This window comes from Furipterus horrens, unplaced genomic scaffold (genome assembly GCF_987537825.1).
Source record: "Furipterus horrens unplaced genomic scaffold, mFurHor1.1.pri manual_scaffold_2, whole genome shotgun sequence".
In the NCBI taxonomy this organism is placed as follows: Eukaryota; Metazoa; Chordata; class Mammalia; order Chiroptera; family Furipteridae; genus Furipterus; species Furipterus horrens.
This window is the reverse complement of record NW_028327172.1, coordinates 63,192,952-63,218,512: the sequence shown is the minus strand read 5'-3', so window position 1 is coordinate 63,218,512 and position 25,561 is coordinate 63,192,952. Positions and strand designations below refer to the sequence as shown.

General features: G+C 47.0%; 1 pseudogene across 1 annotated transcript; it reads left to right on the top strand.

The window, feature by feature from the left end:
- On the top strand, nt 1–25,118 carry LOC150018696 (CDK5 regulatory subunit-associated protein 2-like; annotated as a pseudogene). The gene is made up of 11 exons (XR_016509141.1): nt 1–20; nt 325–373; nt 5,705–5,815; nt 9,268–9,344; nt 15,744–15,867; nt 18,454–18,608; nt 22,038–22,199; nt 23,264–23,317; nt 24,179–24,298; nt 24,603–24,656; nt 24,763–25,118. The product of XR_016509141.1 is annotated as a CDK5 regulatory subunit-associated protein 2-like (transcript).
- The last annotated feature ends 443 nt before the right edge of the window (nt 25,119–25,561 follow it).

Sequence of the window (25,561 nt, the reverse complement as noted above, 5' to 3'; positions counted from 1 at the left end):
ATGGGTTTTGCGATGTTCAGGTGAGCTGTCTAACGGTTTTGGGGTTTTCAGAGAGGATGAAAAATGGGCGGTGACCCGAAGATCTGCCTCCAGAGGGCTGCGGGGGACATGAGTTCCTTTTGAAAGCCGGCCTTTGCTCCCTGCCCGCTGATGCCGGGCTCCGCCAGTGCTTTCGCGCCTTTGCTCGTCACCACGCCCCTGGGAGGTAGTGGATCTTTATCCGCACTTTATAGCGGAGCCAACAGAGATGTGAAATAATTTTCCCAAGGTCACACGGCTCACCGGTGGCAGCATTGGGAGTTCGGTCCCTCCTGCTGGCCCCAGGGCCTTGCTGCTAGCCCTTGCTGCCTTGAAGCAGAAGGTCATGTGGCGGGTGAGCCTCAGCGTTGGAGGCCCGGGCTCTTGCAAGCCTTTGGAACCGCTCACCAGACTGAGGTGCCTTGCTTAGTTAAGGTGGGCCTGGTTGGAGTTGCCTGGATTTTTTTTTCATGTTGATTTTTATTTTTCTTCCCTTTTTGGCTAAAACAGGACCTGAGCATGGATGGTTCCCTTTGCGGGGGGTTGCAGTTCCACAGTAACACTTGGGTTCCGAAGGCTGGGATGTGCCAAGTGCAGCCCTTGCACTGGCTTGCTTTTTTTTTTTTTTTAATAATTTGTTTGTTTATTTTATTTTTAGAGAGAGGGGAAAGGAGAAAGGGAGAGAAACGTCACTGTGTGGTTGCCTCTCACTCGCGCCCCCAACTGGGGACCTGATGTGCAACCTAGTCATGTGCCCTGACTGGGAATCGAACCAGCAACACTTGGCTCGCAGGCCGATGCTTAATCCACTGAGCCACAGCAGCCAGGGGCTTACTTTTGAGCATTAGGTTTCTGAGTCCTGTTTGGTGGGTTCTCCATTTTGAGATATTTGTTCCTACTGTTTTCAGTTTTTCCAGCTCAAGTTTAAAAATTTTTTTGAGCTTATTCTCTTAAAGGGAGAAATTCAAATGAGAAGGATATGATTATGTTTTAAGTTCTTATGCTGTGCTAGGCACAGTACTAAACATTCAGATTAATTTATTCTAATCCTTATAATAGCTCTCTGAAATAGTTATTATAATCCTATTTTTATAGATACAGGAACACGCATACGGGAAAATGAACTTGACTAAAGTCATACAGCTAGTAAGGTAGTCTGGACTATATTTATTTATTAACTTGTTCATTCATTTAACAAATGTTGATTAACACTATGTTCTAGGTACTGTGCTAAAACATCAGGGCCATGAGTTGGTAAGGCCCATGCCATCAAAAAGTGGATTATTTTCATATAATAAACATAATAAATAATGAACATGTCAGTGAATAAGGTGAATCCAGATCGTGGAAAGTTCTAGCAAGACAATAAGAGTTACGTGTTAGAGCGTGACTCGGTGGAGGTGGTAGAGATGGGGGCCACTTTAGGTTCGATAGTTGGCAAGGGCCTCTTTGAGTCGGTGATGTTTGAGTTGAGATGGAAAGGAGGAGACCGAGCCACCCTGGCAAGTGCTGCAGGAAAGGCGATGCAGACAGATAGGGGCTGGGCCCATCTGAGGACCAGCAAGGAGGCCAGTGAGGCTGCAACCTTGTGAGCAAGGGAGAGGATGTCGAGGATGAGACCGAGAGGCGGGTGGGAGCCTGATGACGTGCCGCGCTCTGTGGCCGTGGCGGGGAGTTCTAGTCCAGGGGCGGGGGAGCAACAACAGTGGTGTGATAAGAACCGGATCTGTCTGACTGATGCCTCCTTGCATCGTATGGCCTTTGGGAAATTCTTACATGGATTTGTTCACCCGTCCAGCTGTTGGGTATTTAGTAACTGTCCCTTACGTGTTAGACTAGAATGCACAAGAAGATATGGTTCCCGATGTCTTAGAGATGGTTTGGGTAGCAAGGCCATCCCCGGCTGGTACAATGCCGTGTGTTAACGGCCAGGATGAAGAAAGTGGACGTGGTATGGAAACATTTAGAAGGGCTGCCAGTCCAGCCCGTTGGGGCTTTCAGAGAGAACTCGATGAGGGAAGTGGTAGTAAGCAGAGACCTAGACCGGCGTTGTTGGGAAGATGGGTCTGTGTTGCTTTTGGGCCTGTCTGGCATTCTCAGTGACCTTCTGAGGGCTTATTACCTTTCTCTTATTTTTAAAGAAAATGTCTTTACCTATAAATAGGACAAATATTCTTTCAAGTGTTGTGAAGAATTTTAGCAGTGTGTATAGCGTGGGCATTTTAAGCAAGCTCCATAAATATTTTATTGGTAGCTGAGTAACAGAATAAGGTTCCTCTTTATAGGCTGCAGCTGGCAGGGCAGACGTTTTTTTGTTTGAATGAATGTTTTATGTGCTGTTTCCTTAAAACATTCAAAAGGAGGCTTTAGTGAACCTCCCAATTGTTTCTTGTGCTGTTCTTGTTAGTCACAAAATTGTTAACAAGAGGGCCAAGGGCAGACAGTTTGAAAACATAATGTAATATCTGCTTATCATGTTCTTTTATCCAGTCATAAAAGTATGCTTATTAAATAGAGTACTATATGCTATTACCCATTATTTTTTTAAATGCTGAAAAAAACCCAGTGGGTATATATGTGTCGGGATGTACTAGTATTCAAATGCAGCTATTAATATTTTACTGTATTTCATTTTAGTTATTTTAAATTCAACTTTATTGAGATATAATTTACATAAAGTGAAATTTACCAATTTTAAGTGTTGGGTGAGTTTTGGCAAATGTATACTCTCTTGTGACCTGTCATAATCAAGATATATATATTTACACACACATGTATATAAACATACGTATATACATGTATATGTAGTTATAATTTTTTAAATATGTCTATACTGTTCTAGGTTATGACCAACATCACAATCAGATTATAGAACAGCTCCATACTGCCAGAATGCCCCCATGTGTTGTGTCTTTGTGGTCAAACCCTCTCTTTACCCCAGACATCTGGTAGCTATGCTCTGTCCTTCGTCCCTGTGATTTTCCTTTTTCCAGATGTCCCATAAATGGAATCATAGAGTATGTAGTCTTTTGAGGCTAGCTTCTGTTCCTCAGTGTAATGTCTTTGAAATAAATTCATGTTGTGTGTATCGCAGTAGCTGAGTATTATTCCATCATATGGATGAACACTGTTTATTCTTTCATCCTTTGAAGGGCACTTGGGTTCTTTTCATATTTTGGTAATCGTTAAGGGAAGCTGCAGTAAGCACTCACATACAGGCTTTTGTGTGAACATGGGTTTTCATTTCTTTAGGGTAATTACCTAGGAGTGGAATTGCTAAGTCATATGGTAAGTGTAGTGTTTTGGGTAAGAAACTGTCAAACTGTTATCCAGAGTGGTGGTGCCATGTTGCATTCTCACCAGCAGCAGAGTGTGATAATGCCATTTGCTTCACATTCTCATTAGCACTTGGTATTATCAATTTAAAATTTGTTAAGCTATTCTAGGAGGTGCATAAATGGTTTTAATTTGCATTTTCCTAATGGCTAAAGGTGTTGAAAATCTTTTCTTGTGCTTATTTATCCTGTGTATCTTCTACTGTGAAGTTTCTTTTAAAATCTTGCTTTTTTATTTTATTTTTTTAGTTTTGTTATTTTCTTACATTTTGAGAGTTATTTATGTGTTCCAGCTACAGTTTCTGTATTGGGTATGTGATTTGCAAATGTTTCTCCTAGTGTGTAGTTTGCTTTTTTATTCTCTTAACACTGTTTTTGAGAGCTAAAGTTTTAAATTTTGTTGAAGCCCAATTTATTGTTAAAAAAATTTTTTTTAATGGATGATGCCTTCAGTGTTACATTTAAAAACTCTGCTGAGCCCTAGGTTCCAAAGGTTTCCCCCTATGTATTCTTCTAAAAGTTGTATAATTTTACCTTGCCTCCTTTGTCATAGATAAATTGACCATATAAGCGTGGGTTTATTTCTGGGCTCTCTGTTCTGTTCCTTTGATCTGTGTGTCTGCTTTTGTGCTGGTACCAGACAGTTTTGATTACTATAACTTTATAGTATAATTTGAAATCAGGGAGGATGATACCTCCAACTTCGTTCTCCTTTCTCAAGATTGTTTTGATTATTCAGGGTCTTTTGTGGTTCCATATAAATTTTAGGTTCTTTGTTCTAGTTCTGTGAAAAACGCCATGGGTATTTTGATAGGGATTGCATTAAATCTGTAGATTGCTTTTGGTGTGGACCTTTATAGGACATTAATTCTTCCAAATCCATGAGCATGGTATAGCCTTCCATTTATTTGTGTTTTGCTCAGCTTTCAGAGTACAAGTCTTTTGCCTCCTTGCCTGAATTTATTCCTAAGTATTTTACTCTTTTTGATGCAATTGTAAATGGTGTTGTTTTCCTCATGTCTTTTTCCGATAGTTTATTATTTGTGTATAGAAACACAACAGATTTCTGAATATTAATTTTGTATCCTGCAAATTTACTGATTTCATTTATTAGTTCTAATAGTTTTTTGGTAGACTCCTTCCTCCTCACTCATTAGAGAGTTAGTTGCAGACATTTTGACAGCACCCGTAAGTACTGCACCATGTAGCTCTCACTTAGGATATTCTGCTACAGAATCATAATACTATTGTCTAATATAAAGTTGTTATTCAGATTTCCCCAGTTAATTCCCACATAGCTTTTTAAAAAAATATTCAAGATGCACTGTATGATTTCATTGCACTTAGTTGTCATCCCTCAAGTACTTCCATTTATTTAGAATAATTCCTCAGTCAGTTTTGACTTCAGATTGTCATTAAGATTTTTGAAGAGTACAGGTCTGTTATTTTGCAGAAAGTCCTTTTATTTGGATGTGTCTGATTGGCAACTTTGGATTAGGTTCAGGTTAAAGGTTGTGGGCAGAAGTATTTTAAGTGAAATTGTTTACTTGCAGTGAGTTATTTCTGGAGGCACAAGATGCCACTTTGTCCCACCAGGGCGATATTAAATACAGTCAACCCTCTCTATTTACATCTTTAGCATCTGGATTTGACCAACCATGGATGTATTTCCTTAGAAAATATTTTCGAAAGTATAGAATATAGTCAAATACTACACCATTTTATGTAAGGGGCTAGAGCATCTACTGATTTTGGTTTCCTTGGGGGTTCCTGGAACCCATCCCATGTGAGTACCAACGGACAACTAACTGTGTGTGTTCTTGATTAATGTGATGCCTGCTAGGTTTCTGACTTTTCAATATACCTTTTCCTTTTGTTATTAATAAACCACCTCTGGGGTGATGTCTTGAGATTGTGTGAATATCATGTTGTCCAGGGATCTTCCATCTGATTCTTTTAGCGTTGATGAGTCCTCCCCGAGGCAGTCGTTCCTGTAGTGGTTGTGTGATGGTGGCTTCCTGTTCCTGTCATTCTTCTGTGTTTATTAACTGGGTTTCTTTTGTAAAGAAGGGGTTCCTTTCTCTTTTTACTTTCTTTCTTTCCTTATTATCAATGTGAAGTCTTGAGTTCTTCCTTCTCTTGGTCATTATTCATTCTGATGCTCACATGGTCCTAAATTTGTTTAGAGGGAACCACTTAATTCTGGGCTGGCACAATTGTCGCACAGGCAAGCTCTCTCTAGTGTTTAACATTTGAATCCATTTGTAGCCCTGGAAGCTATGAGAATTAATGTACGTAACATCCCTTAGATTTTTACTCTTTTTTGATAACCACCTGTGCTTATTTTCCAGCAAATCACTGAATTGAAGAAAGAAGACTTTAACCTAAAGCTTCGCATCTGTTTCCTTGAGGAAAGAATGCAACAGGAACTCGATGGCCCCACGGAGCACATCTATAAAACTGTAAGTGGCCCCCCTTCTTGCTGCCATCCCTGATGTCTTTTCTCATGGTGCTCCAAGCAGAAACGTGATTAATATTTGCTCTCAGAGTGAGCATGGATAGATAGAGCTGCTTTCATTTAATTTGCATTGATTATGGGGAGTATAAAGACAATAAGATGACCTTAGTATTAAGTAAAGAGATACAAGATTAATTTTAAGGGATCCTTTTTCTCTTCTTAAAATTGGACTTCTGATTTGCTATATTTCAGTAGGCTTTTTAAACTTATCCATATTTAGACAAAGACAGTGAAATGGAAGAATGTCTTTGGAATTGAAACTTATTGTTACCCACTAATTTGTGTAACTGTAGGCAAGTCACTTCAGCTCAGCTGGGCTTGCTCCAGAGGGCAGTGATAATAATCCCTCCGTCATAGGGTCATTAGTGTGGATTAAAATGAGATGACAGATGAAAAGTCCCAGCACGCAGTCAGTGCTGGACAGTTACCATTGTCCGATTGAGGCTTCCGCGGGCAGCCCAAAGTTAGGACTGTCCGTGTTCCTGTGCTGTGGTTCTTCCGTGGGTTTTATATACTTGCTTATAACTGTCAGGAAAAAGGTTTGTTTCCAGCTGAAAGTCTTGGCCTGGAGGCTTCTGCCTGAAAACAAACCTTGGTTCTGAAACTTGAAAAAGAACTTGGCTTTCTTGAAAAGACATGAGTACAAACAATATTTCAGCACCTATTTCTTGGCTTGCTCCAGTAGATTAGCCCTTGGCCTGGGAATTAGTCCATTGTTTTCTCGTCTGAAGTTTGCACCAGTGGAAACTTTTGAAGGAGGAAAAAGAACTCTGCTTGAGTTTCAGTGAATGAACTTAAATGGACTTGTCTTGAAGAGAGATTGTTCTGTACTGTACTTTGAGCCTTTTCAAGAGTTGAAAAGCTCCCTTGTCCCGCAAGACACAATTTTTTTTCTTTGTTGTGGGGGTGGGAAGACAATGAGGACATCCCCTTTTCTGGAAGGAAGTGGTGATAAAAGAAAAAACAACAGCCTAAAACATTTTATTTGTAAGTATAGTTATCATCTATCTCAGCACTTCTAAGTGATAGGAAACCAGAGCATGTGAATTGCCTTCTTTGTGTCAGGCGCTGTCCTGGGCCTTTGCACATCAGCGCCTTATTTTACTTTTCAAGATGGCCCTTTGCAGCAGCGATGAGCTCACTTGCAGGAGAGGAGCCTGAAGCTCAGGGGGCATCAGTAACTTGCTTGATGTCCTAGCCACTGTGTGAGGTGCGTTGGAGCCCAGGCCTGCCTGTCTCATTGTACCACGCTGTTTCAGCTACTCTTTTCCGTTGTCTGATTAGCTGACCCGACTTCGTCGCACTTTTATTTCAGTTTAAGTTTTTATATAGCTACACATGATTCAGAGTTCAAAAAGCGTAAAAGGTGTACACTGAAAACACTTTTGTCTCCTAGTCCCTTAGGTCTAACCAGATTACTGGTTCCTCAGGCAGAGAAGTTTTATGCATATGCAGGCAAGTGTGTATGTGAATATATATGTGTATAAGCCCCCTTTTTATATCAATGGAAGTATGTTCTGTTCTGTAACTTGCAGTTTTCCTTAATAATATCTTGGATATCTTTCCTTAGTAGTGGGTTAAAGCGTCTTTATTTATTTATTTTTTTAGTACCGATATTCTATTTTATGCTAATAAGGTGTTTTGATTTTTGGTTAAGAAATTATGATTGTCATATATTTAAGTTTATAACTTGAGGTGTTGGGCTTGCGAAGAATAGTCTAGCGGACATGTTAGCTCTCTGTTCTACTAAATTTGCTCGGCTGGAGTGCCAGCTGGTGCCTCAGAAAGCAGAGCACTCAGAATCTCTGAAATCAGCTCCTACGTAGCTCTTTGCTCTTGTGAGAGCTGGAAAGGAATCCACAGTTCGAACGCTGTTCCTGTCATTTTCACAAAACCGCCATTGAAGGCATGGTGCACTGTCACTCGGTGTCCTTTATGCAAAGATCATTTCCTTCTAGGAAAAAGTCCTGCCGCATAAGTGACTTCTTTAGTTCCTGTTGTTTGACGTTGAAGACAATAACATGTTCATTAGTTCACTTAGTCCTGAAATCCCCCCCGTTGGGTGGACTTTATGATTTTCTTTTGCCACTTGGGGGATCTGGAAGGAGAAACGTCGCTTTCTCACCTCCTGCACTTGTGCTTCTGAGGACAGTTACAGGCCTACACTTCCAGTTTTCTGTTCAGTGTTCGCTTGAAGGCAGAGCCTGTGTCTGCCTTGTTTACCTGTGTCCTCGGTGCTCAGCCCAGTGCTTGGCACGTCACAGGGACGGTAAATGTCTGTGAAGAGAGGGAATGAATAAATGAGCGTCTACTGATTTACTATGGTTTCCATTTCGTGAAGAGTGGAGGCAGGATTTGAACCCATGTCCTCCTGGTCCGAAGCCCATGACCTTTCCTTTCTGGCTGACTTCTCAGCCTGGGGATCCCCCAGAGCTGCTTGGCTGAAAGGAGGGAGGCATATCCTCCGAGACTGTAAATTTTACTGGAAATGTTATTTTGATTTAAAACGATATTCATGTATTATGGAGTAGAATGTAAACTTGGCATGAATTATTAAAACAGGAGCAAGATTTCAAAGAGAACCTGGAATTAGAGCAGTTCTCTGAAAACTTTTCAACCAGACCCGTTTCCACTCCGTGAATTCATCTAACACTGTCTGGGCTACATTTATGGACTGGTTTGAGAAGCCAGCCACCGGCCCACTGTCTCACGTTGGGAGCCGCTTGCTGAAGACTCTTGTCTTTGGATTCGCATGTGAATCGTGAGCCCCAGGCCACGTGCGACTCCCTTCCTTCTGGTCAGTTACAAGGAAGGCATTTGGTTGGAGAACGCAGCGGTGTCCCTAATAGCCAGCTTGTCCGTGCAGCTGCGGCTCTTTGGTGAGAACCCTGGAATCTCCCACTGAAATGAGGCAGGCAGTGACGAGGCCTCCAGTTATGCACCCACATGTTTTCTTTTTTGAAGCTGTAAAGCGTTTCCACTGCCACAACCAGCACACGTATGATGGTAAACAACCAGAAGTTAATTGCCTTGGACTGGTAAAAGCAAACTGCAGAATTGCTTGTAAATTTGCTTGGTGGAGGGCAAACAATTTTTAAATCGGCCTTTCTCATATGACATTTATGCCTTGGTGTTTGAATGCTCTGGCTGTTCGAAGCTTACAAAATTTACATAATTGTTCCAAGTCTTGTGAAATCTGGGGCTTTCTTTTGAGACCACCAGGGTTTGGAAATTCCCTTTTCCCTGTGCCCTGAGGCTAATGAGGTTTGGAGTCTGACGGCTGCCTATTACAAGCGTGGTGTGATCAGTCCACTCTGAAGATGGTTTCCCCACTGTAGGCACAGTATGGCCTGTAGTTTTACACTGTTTCTTTTCTTCCCTAACCTCGTCTGGAAGAATATCGAGCTCAAGGTGGAAGTGGAAAGTCTGAAGCGTGAGCTCCAGGAGAGAGCGCGGCTGCTCATCAAAGCCTCGTGAGTACCCGTCATCCTGTCACATGCTCGGGGGTCGCCCAGGGCCCCCCTGTGGCGGCTGCGTGGGTCAGTGAAACAGAGCCTCGTGCTTCCTAAGCCTCTTGTTCCCCAGCTGGGCTCGGGGGACCCCAAGGAGGCTTTGTTTATATATCATTATTTTTCAACCAACTTTTAAAGTTTATAGGAAAATGAACAGCTCTTACACGTACAGCAGGATGAATTTTCTCTCAGCAGAGACACCCATGGGACCACCATCCCGACCAGGAACCAGCACATCACCAGCCCCCAGGAAGTCCCCTTTGTGCTCCCAGAACTTACCCTCCTCCCACAAAGACGGCCACTTTGCTAACTAGCAGTATCGCCATTGCTTAGTTCTGCCCGTGGTAGAAATGGAATCCTACACTATGCTTTTGGGTCTGGTCCCTTTCCTCAGCGATACATTAGTGAGATCCGTTCATATTTTTTAAGTATATCATTAGCTCACTCACCGCTGTAGAAGTCCTGGGGGCATAAAGGGGACCTGAGGGACTCCTGCGGCAGGTGAGGCAGAGGATGGGGCTTCAGTCAGAGTAGCTTGTTTTTCTCTCTGTTTTGCTTAAAGAACATTTGAAGACTATTATTTTAATTAATTATTTATTGAACAACAAGCACAGTTCAGAGAATATAACCTATGACTCAATTGCTCGTTCATTCGTTCATTCATAAACATTTATTATGTAATTACTCATGCTACACATGGAGGATTTTTGAAAACAGATATTTCCTTACTTTAAGAGCTGATCAGAGACTGGTGACAACTCATCCTAGGAGCCAAGTGTAATGGAGGTGCAGTGATAGTTTGTGGGGACAGTGGGGTACCAAGTGTGCTGAGTTTCAGTTGGTGAGCGTGGCAGAAAACTGCCCAGGGTGGACTCGCCAAGGATCCAGCTGAAAGCTTATGTGGAAATGCTTCGTCTGTCACGGCAGCAGAGTTCCTGCGGGACGTGGAGCCGGGAGCGCGGAGTCTTCCGCTTAGGGCGCAGCTGCACTCTGGGCCGGGCCATGTGGCTCCTTTTACTGCCACAGGGCCGGCAGCCGGAAGGCCGACTGCTGTAGCCTTGAGCGGACGGCAGGTTCCCAGGCCTCGCTTGACCTGGCACGCGTGGCATGTTCTGAGTGAGTGAATGAATGAGTGAATAAACGGGGAAGACACGTTTTTGTTCTTGTTGCTGTAGTTTCCTTTTCCTTTTTCAGAAGCACATCATTCATCATTCCCTGGGCGAGGAGTCAGACCTCCTTTACCAAGCCCCGGCAGTCAGTGGTCGCGCTCGGTCCCGCTCATGCTCGGCGCCCTGCCTGCTGCAGATCTGGACCCGGACCGCTTTCAGTCAGGCGTGCGCACAGGGAAACCCAGACTCACCAAGGCTCTGTGCACGCAGGACAGCACACGGGGCTGGGTGCTTTGGGGGCCTGTGCACATGTTTGTCTGCATAGATTCTCTGAACCGCCGCAACTAGTGTTCAAGACCCTTTTGGTCTGATCTTGCTGGTCAGTTTATTGAGAAAATACTTATTAAACCACTGTTCTGTGCTGCACCGGACCCTGCTCCTGGGGATGCAGTGCTGAGCCAAGCAGGCACGTGGGGCTTGCGTTCCAGTGGGAGCGATGAGGATGAAGCGCTTCAAGAATGTGTATATCAGTGAAGTTGGGAGGAGAGCGGTGAGAGAAACAGGGAGCCGTGGGAATGGGTGTGTAATGTGGGTCCCCAGCAGGGAATGGCCTGAGGACGTAGCATCGGAGGTGAGATCTGGGGGGTCGGGAGGGACCAAGCAGTGAAAGGGCGGAGAGAAGTGTTGAAGGGGAGAGGAGCGTGCGGGACTGAGGGCAGGGGAGAAGTCCAGGGGGCCTTGCCTTGCAGGGTCTGGAGGCCTCATCAGAGATTTTGGTCTTTATCCCGAGATCAGAGAGAAAGTAGTCACGGGTTTTAAGGAACTGACACAATCAGTTTTGTTTTCTAAAAGGTCAGTCGACGCTGAATGGGACATGTTTTGTAGAGGGAGCAGGCGTAGAAGCAGGGGGACCAGTTAGGAGGCTAGCGCAGTAGTCGGTGACGGATGAGTGACAAGAGATGGATAGGTGGATTGGAAAGACACCGAGGAAGCGGGATCAACAGCGCTAAGTGATGGATGGGCAGGGAGCTGTCAAGGGTAGGTTGGGGGTCAAGGTCCTGAGCTGTGTTTAAGAATGCTCACAGTGACTTAGCTGCCCCAGCTTTCTCTCCGCCGACTTTCTACCGCAAACACAGCTCACAGACACTGAAACGCTCTGCCTTGGCCCTGACAGCGCGCCCCCCCGCAGGCCCTGTTGTCCACCCTGCAGAAGGCCTCCTGCGGGGCCACACGTGGCTGCCTCAGCCCACTTTCACCAGCTTCTCTGGCATGTAATGACGGTCCCGTTTGTGCACAGCGCTCTCCAGTTCATAAAACACTTAGCATCTTTTTGCAGTCCATCATTATCTCGAGGGGTCTTCAGACCTTGAGGCAGACCTCATTTGAGAGAGGAGGGAATTTCTGTTTGGAGAAGGGAAGGGCCGTGACTAGAACCGCTCAGCCAGAAAGATCATAGCTGGGATAAGAGCTCAAGTTTGTGACTTCTGGTCCAGCACGAGGTTTCATCTTCTTTTTTTACTTCCATGCGTGTTTCTCATTTCTTCAGAGTGACCGTACATCTCAGCCAAGGGCCTCTTCCTTAGTGGGGTTCAGGGCCGGTGGAAAGGGCAGGGGCTCTGGGCTGGCTCTAGCAATAGGCAGGACTGTGGCCTCCGAGCCCTAGAGCTGCTCAGCTGTTCCTGCTCCACAGAGCCCTTGTGTGGGTGACCTGCCGTAGGACATGCACGCCGTCTTCCGCTGACCTGCTCAGCGTGCCGTTCCCTTTACCTCTCACTGCTCGGCACCTCGCGGTGTGTGTGTGGTGCGTACCTGTTGATGGAAAAGTATCTTTTTGTTAATGCCCTCCACTTCCTTTTTGAGTTCTGTGGTTGTTTCTGTTTTCGGTGGTCGGCTTTTCCCTGAAGAACTATAATTAGAATGGAAAGAATCAAGAGGAAATGTTGATGGTTAGGAAGAGCAGCGAGAGGGGTGTTTACAGAAGGTTCATTTTTGCATTGGGTGGAAAGCTGGATGAGACCAGTTTCTCTCAGCCTTTCCTCTCCTTAGGTCTTGCTGTCTGTCTCCTTGGGAACAACAGGCTGGCATGCAGCACTCGGATCAGAGAGGAAGGAGCCCTGTCCTATGAGGGTACTTACATTTTTGGAGAAGCGTCTTAGCCTCTAAGCCTGTCCCTGGCACTCGACATGCTATATCGCATTTGCTTTTACAGCAGTTATTTGAGGCAGCCACAATTCCCATTTAAGTGACGAGGAAACTGAGGCTCAGAGGAGCGGGGAACTCGTTCAGGCTGGTAACAGATCTGGAGCTGGTCTGGTTCAGGAGCCCACTCTGCCTTGCTGTGAAGTAAACCTATATGCTCGTTGACAGTCCATTGTTCTATTTGTCAGTTACCATAAGGGGACATTAAAAACAAAAGCAGACATATTGTTGGGAGTAAATTTTATTTCTGTAGCTTTAAAACACAAACAAAAATAATAATTCCATTAGTAGAGGAAAATTGCACTGTACTGCTGAGTGTAAATTTTATTGCTACAGTAACTGTAACATACAAAGATGATAAATGAAAAGTTGGAACATTTATTATTGGGAGTATATTTTATTGGTATAACTAAAATGCGAGCAAACTGAATAATGCCAGTACTTGTTAAAAATTGTAGTCGGCCGCTTGACAAAGTACAGGAGGCTGACTGTAAAACACCAAGGTCTGATCTGGGCGGACAGGAGGGGCTGGTGTATTTGCCCTCGCTGGCTGGGGTGGGGCGTGGGGTGGGTTAATTGAGGGAGTGAGCCTTTTCTAGAGGAGGCTCTAGAAAACCCTGGGGCTAAAACCTTTGTGGTGGTTTGAGGAAGCTCAAGACTGGAAAATTCTGGATCCAAAGCTCAGGAAGGAAAAGCGTCCAGTCCAGCATTCTTGCAGCCATATAGCATGCCCTCTTGCGAAGTGACAGAAATGATCGGGAATCTGTGAACTCCAGACAGTATTGGTCAGGAAATGAGCTGAGGGAGTGGGCTCAGGACGTTTCATGGCATTACTCAGGAAGTGGCCGTGGTGGCCTCAGTTCTGGCCAGCGGATGACCCTTTCTCAGCGCAGACACCAGCCGGGGGCAGAAGGAGGCCGCTCCAGGCATCTCAGCGGGGCAGGCACTGCGCCGGCCTTGGCGGCAACAGGCTGCCGTGCAGCACTCGGATCGGAGAGGAAGGAGCCCTGTGCTGTGACCACCACGTGTCTTAGCATGTTCATTCCAAGAGGTCACCGCCTCATTTTTCCCAAGAGGAAACTGAGGTCTCAGAGGTAATTCACCCGGAGTCACACTGAGGACAAAACAGTGAGAATTTGGAAGCGGATCTGTTCAGCTTCAGAGCCTATGTTCTTTCTTTCCAGCTGTTCACATTGAATCCCATTACAGTGATGTCACGGCCCTGGGGCCTTCGGAAGGCTCATGGTGAAAGGAGACACGAGAAGAATAAAGTCTTTATTTGCAGGCAATTCATGTTTGAGGCTTGGGCAGCAAGGATGGCCCTCTTGACTGTCTCTTGTTCTCAGTCCCAAATTCACATGGCCTGTACATGTGCGTGTCCGATCACATATCTTGGTTGGGAAAGTCTTACACACCCCTCAAGTAGGGCTTGGGAGGCTGCTGGTGAATAGATGTGTTCTGTTGCAGTTTCTCTGAGAAACCAGCTTTAGGTGGAGCCATTTCCTTTATATTATTCTGCCTTTAGGAAACCCGCAGTCATTTCAGAAACCGATGAGACCTGCTCTGGGTACGTCTCACAAATGCATATCCGACCCTGTTCTTCTTCTGGGGAGGACCAGAGTGGAAGGCGTCAGTGGTTTGGTCCTGCGTCTGATGTGGGTGTGCCCTCCCCCCGCGGCTTGTGAGGCGGGGGGCGTGCTCCATGGTGCCACAGCAGCAGGACTCTGCATTTTATGTTTCTGTAGCACGGGGTGTGGGCTGCTCGCCCCTCTCCTCTCCTCTCGCCCTCAGTGCCAGCTGGTGCCCACCTAGGCGGACTGTAGCTAAAATGCTTCCCCTCCAGCCGGCAGAAGACGAGGCATGCAGTCCCATGACTCCTCAGATTCAGTTTTGTTTCATTCTTTTCCCTGTACTTTGGTTTGTCAGACCAGCTCTCTGCCGTTCCTACCCCCGGTGGAGGTGTACTTTATTGGAAGTTTCCTGGTGGGAAATTTGGCAATAATTGTCAAAAAAATCTTAAGAGTGTTTACACTTTGAACCAGTAATTCTCTTTCTAGGATTGACCCTAAGGAAAGCACTGGATAGTATACCCACGGGGATGCTTTCAGCATAACGTTGCTTATAGTAATAAACAATAAAACTGACAGTTGTGGAACACTTACTGCTGACCACTATTCCCAGAGCTTCATCACTATCATCAGAGGAATGTGTAAAGTCAGAAGCAATCTAAATGTTTTAAAAATAGGAGTCGATTTAATGTAGTACATTTTATACAGCAAATTAATTTGCAGCCTCTAAATATTAATGTATATTTATTGACACAAAAGGATGTTTATACTGTGTTCAGCAATAAAGTCAGATCACAGACGTATACTCTATGATTCTGTTTTTGTAGAAAACGCCTCAAAGGCTGTATACTAAAATGTTAGCGTAGCTATCCTGAGATTATAGGTGATTCTTACTTTATTTTAAATAGTATGTATTTTTTTAAACATTTTTCCTTAATCCTCACTCGAAGATATGTTTATTGAGTTTAGAGAGAGAGGAAGGGCAGGGGTGGGGTGTGCGGGGAGAGATGTCGATGTGAGAAAAACATTGATCGGTTGCCTCCCATATGCGCCCTGACCGACGATCGAACCCACAACCTAGCTATGTGCCCTGACTGGGAATCAAACCCACAACCTTTCGGCCATGGGACAATGCTCCAGCCAGCTGAGCCGTACCGGCCAGGGCTCATCGGTTGCTTCTTGTATATGCCTTTGGAACAGAGATTGACCCCACAGTCCTGGTGTATAGCGATGATGCTCCAACAAATTGATCTACCCAGCCAGGGCTAAATAATATGTATTTTTATTGATACATCATTCACGTATAACATTGTGTAAGTTTAAGGTGTACAACATGTTGATTCGATACATTTATATATTATATTATCAGTGTTTTTTGAGTTACAGATACTAATTAATATAACAGGTCTGTAGGAATATTCCTTGTTTCTTAGGGTGAATGCAGTCACCACCTGATGGTCACCCTCATTTGCCTCTTTTTGCAGCAAAGCAGCTGAGAGCCTCGCCAAGGGGGGCGGCTCTGAAGTTCGGCGGGTGAAAGAGGATGCTCAGAAGAAGGTGAAGCAGGTTGAAGATCTCCTGACCAAAAGAATATTCCTTTTAGAAGAGGCAAGTCTGGAAACCCCGAGGAGAACGTGTTCCTTCCAGTGGGTTAATAACGGAGTGGGCAGAATTCTGTTCTTTTCCTCATAAACTGTCAAGAGTTTCTGAAGACATGACAGCCATCCTCGTTGAGCATCTCCGTGGTTCCAGCCCATTCTGGGTGCTTGACATACAGCATTTATACCCTTACATCCTGCAAATTGGCCGTTATTGTCTCTTTCCTACAGGCGAGGACACTGAGGTGCGGAGAGAAATGCTAACCAATCCAAGCTTAATCTTGCATAGAAATGGGTGACTGATCTAAAACCCCGTGTTCCCGCTGTACCACTCCTCTTGTTAGCTGGTTTAGTGCCTTTCTTTCCCTGAAGAGGACACCGAGGCCCAGAGAGGGGGAGTGACTCACCCATCATGGACATTATGTGTCCATGCCGCCCGTCCCCAGCGTCCAGCCTCCTTGCCACCATCCCAGCGTCCCCAGCGTCCAGCCTCCATGCCACCATCCCAGCGTCCCCAGCGTCCAGCCTCCTTGCCACCATCCCAGCGTCCTCAGCGCCCAGCCTCCATGCCACCAGCCCAGCGTCCCACCAGTGTTGATTGAGTGCCTCTTTTCCGGGGGGCACTGTGTATAGCTCCTCATCTTCCTGATTCTCAGGTGCTTCCTATGACTGATGGGAGTCAGGATGTTTCTTGGTTAGAAAATCCTGGTTCAATATGTTAAAAAGGTTGCATAAATTAGTTACTTATGTCTTGATCTTTGGAGTCTGTTGTTTCATCTTGCTTTCTCTACCTGCGACCCTGATTCTTCTAAGCAGACATGAGGAGAAATAGCACCAAAAAGCACGTCTGAATTCAAAGAGTGGGTATATTTGTACTGTATTTTGAAGCTTACAGTGTCCTTCTCCAGTTACGATGTTCACTGGAGCCCTTCTGTCAGCTTCATGGGGGTGTGTAGATATTAGGTTGATCGGATAGACGAGGAAATGGGCCCAGAGAGGGTGGGAAACGAGTCATGGTCATGAGTGGTAGAGCCGGGACCTCTGAGAGTCCAAGAAGGGTCTCTGAGTCCAGGTTCTGACTTTTAGTTAAGATAATTGTGAGCCTTTTAAGACGCTTAACCTAATCTTGCTCATTCATCTTATTTTTCTCAGTAAGTGCTTCCCACTGTCTTAAGGTGCCCGCACAATGGGCAGTACTAGGTTGAATCCCTGCTCTGTCACTTACTAGCTTTGTCACCCTAGATAAAGCAGTTCCCTTCCCTGAGTCCCTGCCTCTTACTCTGTAAAATGAGGCTAGTGCTACCTGCTTTGCTGTAGTAATTGTAATAACAGCGGTGCTACTACCGGTTTCTCAGGGGCTTACCGTATGTGAGGCATCCTTCTCAGCGTTTTGCATACGTTGATTTAGGTGATCCCCTCAACAGACCTAGAAGGTAAGTGCTTTTGTCATCTTTTAACAACCAAAAGGAAAACGTGACCCTCGCACAGAGTGGCTGAGTCACTTGCTTAAGGGGACACAGGAAGTAAATGGCTGGTGGTCTGGCTGCAGAGCCTGCACTCTGAACTGCGGTAGTCTGCCAGTTGTTAGGGTTGAGTGAGAATCAAGGGTATTTACAAACAGAGCTTCTTGTAAAGCCCGGTGTCGAGTAGGCTCTCAGTAAGTCAGAGGTTTTGTTGCTTGGTCTCAGAAGATTGGGACATGATTTTTCCCAGCTACCACTATGATTGACAGACAAGTCTCTTGGGAGACAGTGTTGGGGGAGGTCCTAGAGGGGAAGGATTGGGGGGAAGAAGCCACATTTTTCTGAGTTCCCTGTGATACAGCAGGCATTTGTCAGGTCTCACAACAAGTCTCTGGTAAATGGTTGTTATCCCTGTTGTGTAGATTGGAAAGATGGGGCTCAGGGAGGTTAAGTGACTACCCAAAGGTCACACAGCAAGTAAGTGGGAGCTGGGCTTTGTACCCAGTATGATTTGACTTCTGTGTTTGTGATGTGATTCGAGGCGGTTGGCTTGAGTAGTCCCAGGTTACTTTCATGAGCCCCAGGTCCCTTATCCCTAACACAGACCCTGGCTGCGTGATTTAGATAACTTCCTTGCTGGTTTCTGTGAGCGCCCCGGAAGAACCTAGAGTTTTTCACCACCTAAATCTCTTTGGTGATACAGAAAATGTACTTTAGAATTGTGTAGTCATTATCTTAAAAAAAAGCTAGTGGGGGCGGTGGGGTGTGGGATGAATTCGTGTGGAGATTATGGTGACTCTTTGAGATTTACGTATGTTTAGGTATTGAGAGGCGCATTTCTCCTTGTTCTCATTGAGCTGTAAATATTGATCTGATTTTTCAAAACCAAAACAGTTCTCGTAGAGTTGAGTCTTTTCCATAGGAAATGCCTATTACTCTTCAGGATACAAGAAGGAAGGATGGCTGGCAAATGTATTTATTACTGATTCTCCCCATGTATGTATAGTACAATTCAGGGAGGGGAAATGTGCCGGAGAAAAAGTCATAAATATTTATATTTTAATCCAATTTCCTTTCAAAGTGTTCCCAATTGTATTGAAAAATTGCCTCACATGCATTTAATTTAACTCTAGGATGTGAAAGCCGCCCAAGCAGAACTGGAAAAGGCCTTTGCAGGGACAGAAACGGAGAAGGCTCTGCGGTTAAGCTTGGAAAACAAGCTTTTGGAGATGAAGAAGATGCACGAGGGGACCATGGACATGGCTCTGGGCCTGGAAGAGAAAGACAGGTCTGGCTCTGTCCCTCCGATACCTGACAGTCATTTGTCTGGCAGCATGGGGGAAGAATTGTCTCTTCCCTGTCCCCTTCCTTTCCTCCTTGTTCCCACAGTAAGGACACTAGGATTCTGAGGACCGAGAGAGAGAGGTAGTAGATAGAAATTCATGCTGGGATTTTCCACTCAGATACTGAGTATAGCATTTGGCTTTGGCTGTAAGCTTCCTGGTAGCCAAAGGGAAAAGGGAAAGACTATTTTGATTTCTCTTTTTCCCTTAATCTTGATGATGACAGGATTAAGGTGACAGAACTAGGGGATAAGAGAGAGATGTATTTTAGAAGGTAGAATCACATGTTGGCGCGAAGGGCTTGGTGGCTGATTGGATTTGAGACTGAGGGAAAAGGCTGCAGAGATAGCCCCTCACCCAGGTGAGCAATAGTGGGATGGTAGTGCGGTTTGCTGAATTTTGGGGGGGAGAGGGAGAAAGATGTTTGGGGGCAGAGGGGCTGGGAAGATGAGCTTTCAGCTGGGACATGTTGGATTGAGGGACTGTGGGCATCCAAGAGGGGAGTCCAGAACATACTTGGGCATATGGATTAAGGCCTGAATTAGAGGATTTAAGGATCCATTCAAGAACCAGCTACTGAGCAAGGCTGCGTTGGGTGTGGGCAATGCAGAGAGGAGCACTGTCTTCCTTCTATGGAGTCCCCGCGTGTGAGAGGGGACAGAGGTACAAACAGGGTTCTGTGCTGAGACCTAAGTGAGGGAGTGCCCAGCTCTGCTTGGGCGTGGCGCAGGGAAGGCTCATGGGAGGAGGCGTGATGGGGTTGCGGGGGAAGCCTTGCCTCCCCGAGGGAACGGCATGAGCAGTGGTGTGGAGCCTGGCTCAGTTTCTAGGTAATTCCAGAGGAAAGTGCAGAAACTTGGATTCTTGTCTTTTGGGGAAAGGGAGCTTGGGAAGGCTTAATGCTTATTGAGTAATCACTGGTCCAAGTGGTGGGGTGTCCGTGGACGTGGGTTGTCTGGTCAGGGCCTTGCTAAAGGCTTCGTCTTCCTGGGGTCTCCCGCAGGTCTAGCTGGGTAGGCGCTTAGAAGCCTGACTTGTCAGAACTGCGAATGCGTCTGACGCAGGGGTAGGTGCGCCCCAGCCACGTCCCAGAGACTCAGGCAGCAGGGAGCCCTCTGGGGCTCTGCTCGCTGAGGGTGTTGTGTGCTTCCTCCCTGAAGGCAGGCCTGTTTAGGAAGCTGAGCCAGTGACAGAAGGTGAGGGCTCAGCACAGAACTGGAACAGGGTCCCCGGTCAGGCCCTGGTGACGTCAGATCTGCCACACAGTTTGACGGGGCTTGGGGCAGCGCCCTCACAAGGATGTTTTGCGCCCTCACCACCCTTTTCGAAGGTACATGTGTTAGCTACTTGTTGTCCTTCGATTGGACTTCAAAGCTAGTCTGTATCTTCCAGGCAGCTGACAGTGAGGAGCCCTGCAGGTCAAGTCTGGCCAGCAGATATGTTTTATCTGATTTCCTTTTTCTTTTGAAGTTTTAACTAGTCGCTAATATTTTTAAAAGTCTTAATTTTATGTAAGAGCCTGGGTTTCTGGATGCTCTTGGAAACCAGGAAGGTGCTGGAGGATGGGGCCATGGTCCTGCCCGAGCGCTGCTGCCCCCTGAGGTGGCCCCGGCCCCTCTCATGTCCGTCCCCGGCTAGAACTTGCTTTAAGGTAACTAAGAAATCAGTGTTATCAAGGTGTGAGTTGCACATGACACAACACCCATTTTAGTGTACAGTTGGGTGACTTTCTGTCTCTCCCGTTGATTATGTGATGATTTCAGAGCCGAGCCCCTAGAGGGCACTCTTACTCCTCTTCCTGGTTTTGGGAGCCTTGTACTGGTGCTGCCAGTTCCCTCCATGTCCGGTTGTCTTAATCCATTTGGTGCCATAGCAAAATACCCCACTCTGGGTCGCTTATAAACAACAGAAATTTATTTCTTACAGTTTTGAATGCTGGAAGTCCAAGTTCAGGGTGCCAGCATGGTCAGGCGAGGGCCCCCTCTCAGGTCCTTTTTCTCATTGTGTCCCCACTGGCGAAGGGGCAAGGGATCTCTGGAGCTTCACTGATAAGATACCAGTCCCATTCATGGGAGTTCCACCCACATGACCTCATCTCCCAAAGCCTCCCCCCACCCCCATAATGCCATCACTTTTGGGGAGGTACAAATGTTCAGCCAATGCACTGAGGTGAGGTGACAGGACACGGAGGGGCACTTTAACGAGCAGACCGGACTCTGGGAGATTCAGTCCCCACGGCTCACCCACAGTCTGCTTCTCAGTGTCGTCGTCCCCCCCCCCCCCCCGTCAGCAGAGGAGTGAGCAGAGCCTCCCTCTGCAGGGGGCGCCGGCACATGCGTCCCCTTCCAGTGCGCCGCCGGGGGCTCTGACTGCCCTTAGCCCCCTCCTCACCTTCACCCTGGGAGCCGGTCCTCTTTCCGCCCCAGTGCGTTGCTTTTTAGGCTCAGCTAGAGACACTCTTCGTAGGGTCCTTCGACAAAATGCTCATCATCGCGTGCTAAAAGGAAAAGTAATAATTATAGCAACTGTCATTTGTTGAGTTCTGCCATATGCCTGGAGCGGTGGAGGTTCGTTTTAAATAGCTTATCTCCATTCCACATAAGCAAGTTATCCCCATTTTATAGCTGAGGAAATGCAGGCTCAGAGAGCCGATATAATGCGGCTGTTGTCAGAGAACAGGTGATAGAGGTAATTTGGTGGCCTCGAGAAGGACGTGTTCGGCTCTACCTGAGGGGCCGCCGGGGGTGTCGGTTGGCAAAGGCCCCCCTAGGAGAATAATGCCGAGCTGAGCCTGGCAGGACTATGGGCGTTTATCAGGTGGAGGTGGGAGTGGGGTGCAGGGAGGCGTGTGCGCGAAGGTCTGGGGGCGCAGCACAGCCCGGCTTCTGTCCTAGGCCCTGAAAGCTCGGCCGGGCCCCCTTGCGGAGGAGTTTGGTCTTTATCTCGGAAGACAGTGCATTTTAACCTTTGACCTGAGATGCCTTGGAGAGACGTCCTTTTTTTTTTGCATTTACCAGAATAGTCTGCTTTATTGGTCATGTTTATTTAGCTTTCAGTGCCAGATTTTTATAGGAGAGGAGATTTCTTGGCCAAAGAAGTAGTAATCCACCGCTCTCGGTGGTGGGGCTGTTGGGTGTCTGAGCAGGGCTGTGACTCAGTCAGACCCCTAGTCTGGTGCCTGGGAGGCTGGGGGTAAGGGGACAGTTAAGGTCACGTGAATTCTGGTCCTTAATCTCCGACTTGCAAAATGTGATTTCATTCGTGTTCAGTCATTGGATGTGTCTACTTTGAAGATGCATGGCCCCATTTCCTACCTCCTCCTGCTCCACTGAGCTAAGAGAACGGCCTAGAATTTAAATTTTGTTCTCTTTTAGACCGATTGAGGACTTGAAGCTGTCTTTGAAGAGCAAAGAGGCTTTAATTGAGTGCCTTCAAGAGGAGAAATCTCAGATGGTGTCTCCTGATGAGAACGTGTCATCGGAGAGCGCCAAGGACTTTCTGCTGCTCGGAGGGAGGAAAAGGAGAGAGACAGTGAGGTGAGGCGGGAGGACACGGAGCGGGGACTTTACTGAGCAGGCCAGACTCCGGGAGATGGGATGCCCCTTCAGTCCCCACGGCTCACCCACAGTTCGCTTCTCAGTGTCACCCCCCATCAGCGGAGGAGTGAGCAGAGCCTCCCTCTGCCGGAGGCGCCGGCACATGCTTCCCCTTCCAGCCTTGTGTTCATGGAGGGGGTTAAGGAAACAGTCCATGCCTGCGCGCCTGTTGCACTGTGTGTTAATTTGTTGCTGCCCAGAGACTTTATTTTCATCCTTTGGGTTTTCTTGGAATGACGTTATGGTACTTACCTGGCTAGAGGCAGGCTGAAGGCCATCTCTGGTCTGAGACTTCAGAGGCAGCGGGGCAGGGCACTCACTGGTTTGGGCGGCAGCCCGCGGAGGGATTCAGTGCGCCGCCTCATTTAATCCTGGCCGCGGGTGAGGCGGGGATCACGGCCCCTCGCCTTGGCTCAGAGCAGTTGCTATATTTTCCTAGGCTCCAAGAGGTGGGTTACTGGTACTGACCCGAAAGCCTCCCTGGACCCCTCCCCACACTGGGTGCCCTCCTCGGCCAGCTTTTGGAAGAGGGTGGGCAGGACCTGGACGTGCAGGTAGGCCTAGTCCACACCGTCCCGTTCTTGCTGGAGCCTGGGTGGCTGCTGTGTGCGGTATGTTCTCCTTAGGAGACACTCTGGGTGCTCATGGAAGGTCTCAGCTTCTTTACGGAGCAGGGCCTCCTCTGTCCCGCACACAGCAGTGAATTCTGTGGCCTCACCAGTTAGATGCTGGCTGTCCTCAGCCGTTGTCTCTTGCTCCTCAGAACCGTCTGTCTCACTTCCTCGGCCTTGTCCCTTTTCATTGTCCAGTGGCTCCTTGGTTTACTCTGTGTGGGTTGCTCATCTTCACATTTTTCTTCACTTGGGTGGGACAGGAGTGGGCACTTGCTTTCCTGAGTTCCACAGCAAGGGGAACAACAAGTAAAGGAGGTGCTCATTCTTAGGGTTCTGGGGAAGCTGTGGATTGTGGGTCCCTTCTGGGCACCAATTAATGCGTTTTCATAGGCTGCACAAATGGAGCGCCAGACGGAGAGAAATCGCTTTGAAGAGAGGATCCAGGTATGTTGATACAATTCTTAAAAATGTGTTGAAGATTTATCCTTGGCTCTTGCTTTATTCTGAGTGCAGCAGGTAATTCTGTGTGGCATTAGCTGTCACTCATCGAATGCTACTGTCTGCCAGTCGAGCTTTAGGCCCTATGGAAAAGGTTTCTCAGCCTTTGTAATAACTCCGTGAGGCAGGCCTTCCCATCTTGCAGATGTGGCCCGTGAGGCTCAGAGCAGTGAGGTCCCTCATCCAAGGTCACGTAGCTTGGTGGAGGTACAGCAGGGATTCAGACTTGCAGTCTGATTCCAAAGCCATTGCTCCGCAGTCCCTTAGTCACGGCAGCTGGCTCTTGTAGAGCACCTGCCAGCTTAGAAAGTACTTGCACGTCCGTGATCTCATTTGATCCTCACGACAGCCTGGGAGGGAGGCAGCAGTGATTATCTTTAGAAATGAACTCAGACGATAAATGTATATGTTCTGTCTCCATCAAACTAAGTTCTCTGCTCGCTTTCGTAGCATTAAGGAATGAAATTAATGATCTGTTGTTTCCCCCAAATAACCTGGTGTGGTTTCAAAGACACCGATGTGACTGCATTCAGATTCCAGAAGGCACTGGAGTCCTTCCTGTAGGAATAGCTGTCATCGTTCTAACTGATCTGATCCCCTTCCTTCCCCCCGGTCCTGCTGCTGTGAGCGGTAACACAGTGACTTGGAGCTGATGCCGCTACGTTCGACTCTACTTGGAAACATTAATCACAGGCTGACAGGCATAAGATAGAATAACTGCATTTGAATGTGCTCTTAAAGATATATTTACAATGCATTTTGGTTGGAACACATCACTTTAGTGAATCTTTTTCTAATCTAATTTAGGCACTTCAGGAGGACCTGAGAGAGAAGGAAAGAGAAATTGCTACGGAAAAGAAAAATAGTTCGAAGAGGGATAAAGCCATTCAGGGTCTAACCATGGCATTGAAATCAAAGGAAAAAGAGGTATGTCTGATACACCTCAAGTGAGATTTTTTCCTTACGAGCTTCACACTGAGTTTCTTCCTGGCTCTTGCCTGCCGGGCCCCAGCCTGCCAGGCCCCTGCCCGCTCTGTCGGGCTCAGCCTCCTCTGGTCCTGGAACCTGGCAGCACTCTGGCCTCCCCGCATTGGCCTCATCCCCTTGCTTTGTCCCCCTAATTCCTTAGCTAAAGTGCCATATGCCAAGGGGAGCCTGCTCAGGTGTGGTTCCCATCCCCATTCTATCCCCTCGCCGCCCTGGCACTTGGCATTCGTGGCATTTTGCACAGGGTCATGTCTGCTGCTTCCCTCCGACGGACAGTTCCGTGAGGACAAGGAAACCGGTAGAAGATTTACTGTTGGACATGGAGCTCCCAGGGCAGGGCAGGGCTGGAGCTGGGCCCCAGAAAGCCTCAGCTCGGAACCAGGGATTGGTTTTCCTCCTTACAGAAAGGGGCAGAAGCCCCTGTACCCTCCACCGCTCAACCAGGAGCCTGCTCACCTCAGCACAACCTCCACCGCGCCCCCCAGCTTCACCGCTCCATGCAAGGCAGAAGGGGAGCCTTTTCATTCAGAAGGAAATGTTTCCCCTGGCTGGTATGTCTCAGTGGATTGAGTGCTGGCCTGTGAACTGAAAGGTCACTGGTTCGACTCCCAGTCAGGGCACATACCTGGGGTGTAGGCCAGGTCCCCGGTTGGGGGCGTACGAGAGGCAACCTATCCATGTATGTCTTCCTTTCTTTCTCCCTCCCTTCCTCTCTCCCTAAAAATAAATAAATAAAATCTTTTTTTAAAAAGAGAGAAAATTTTTCGTCCTCCTTGTTCTCGTTGCGATGGAAACTGATCTTCCTTCACCTAGCCTGCCAGTTATGGTTCTGATTGAAGGGGGCGAAAAGCCCCGTGCAGAGAGGGTGTTCACTCATTCCTTCCTGTTGCTTGACGAGACCACATAACCAAAGGTTGAGAATTCAGGTGTTAGCTCTGGCTGGTGTGGCTCAGTTGGCTGGAGCAGGTTCGAGTCCCAGTCAGGGCACATGCCTAGGTTGCAGGTTCAGTCTCGGGCTGGTGTGTGTGAGGGAGGCAACTGATTGATGCTTCCCTCTATCTCTCTCTCTTCCTCCCTTGTACTCGAGTGAGGATAAAAAAAGTTAAGTTGACAAAAATAAACAAATAAAAGAATTCAGGTGTTAAGAGTCAGAGATCCAGGGCTTAAGTTTCTGCTCTGACTCCTCCATCCCGAGCAAGATTC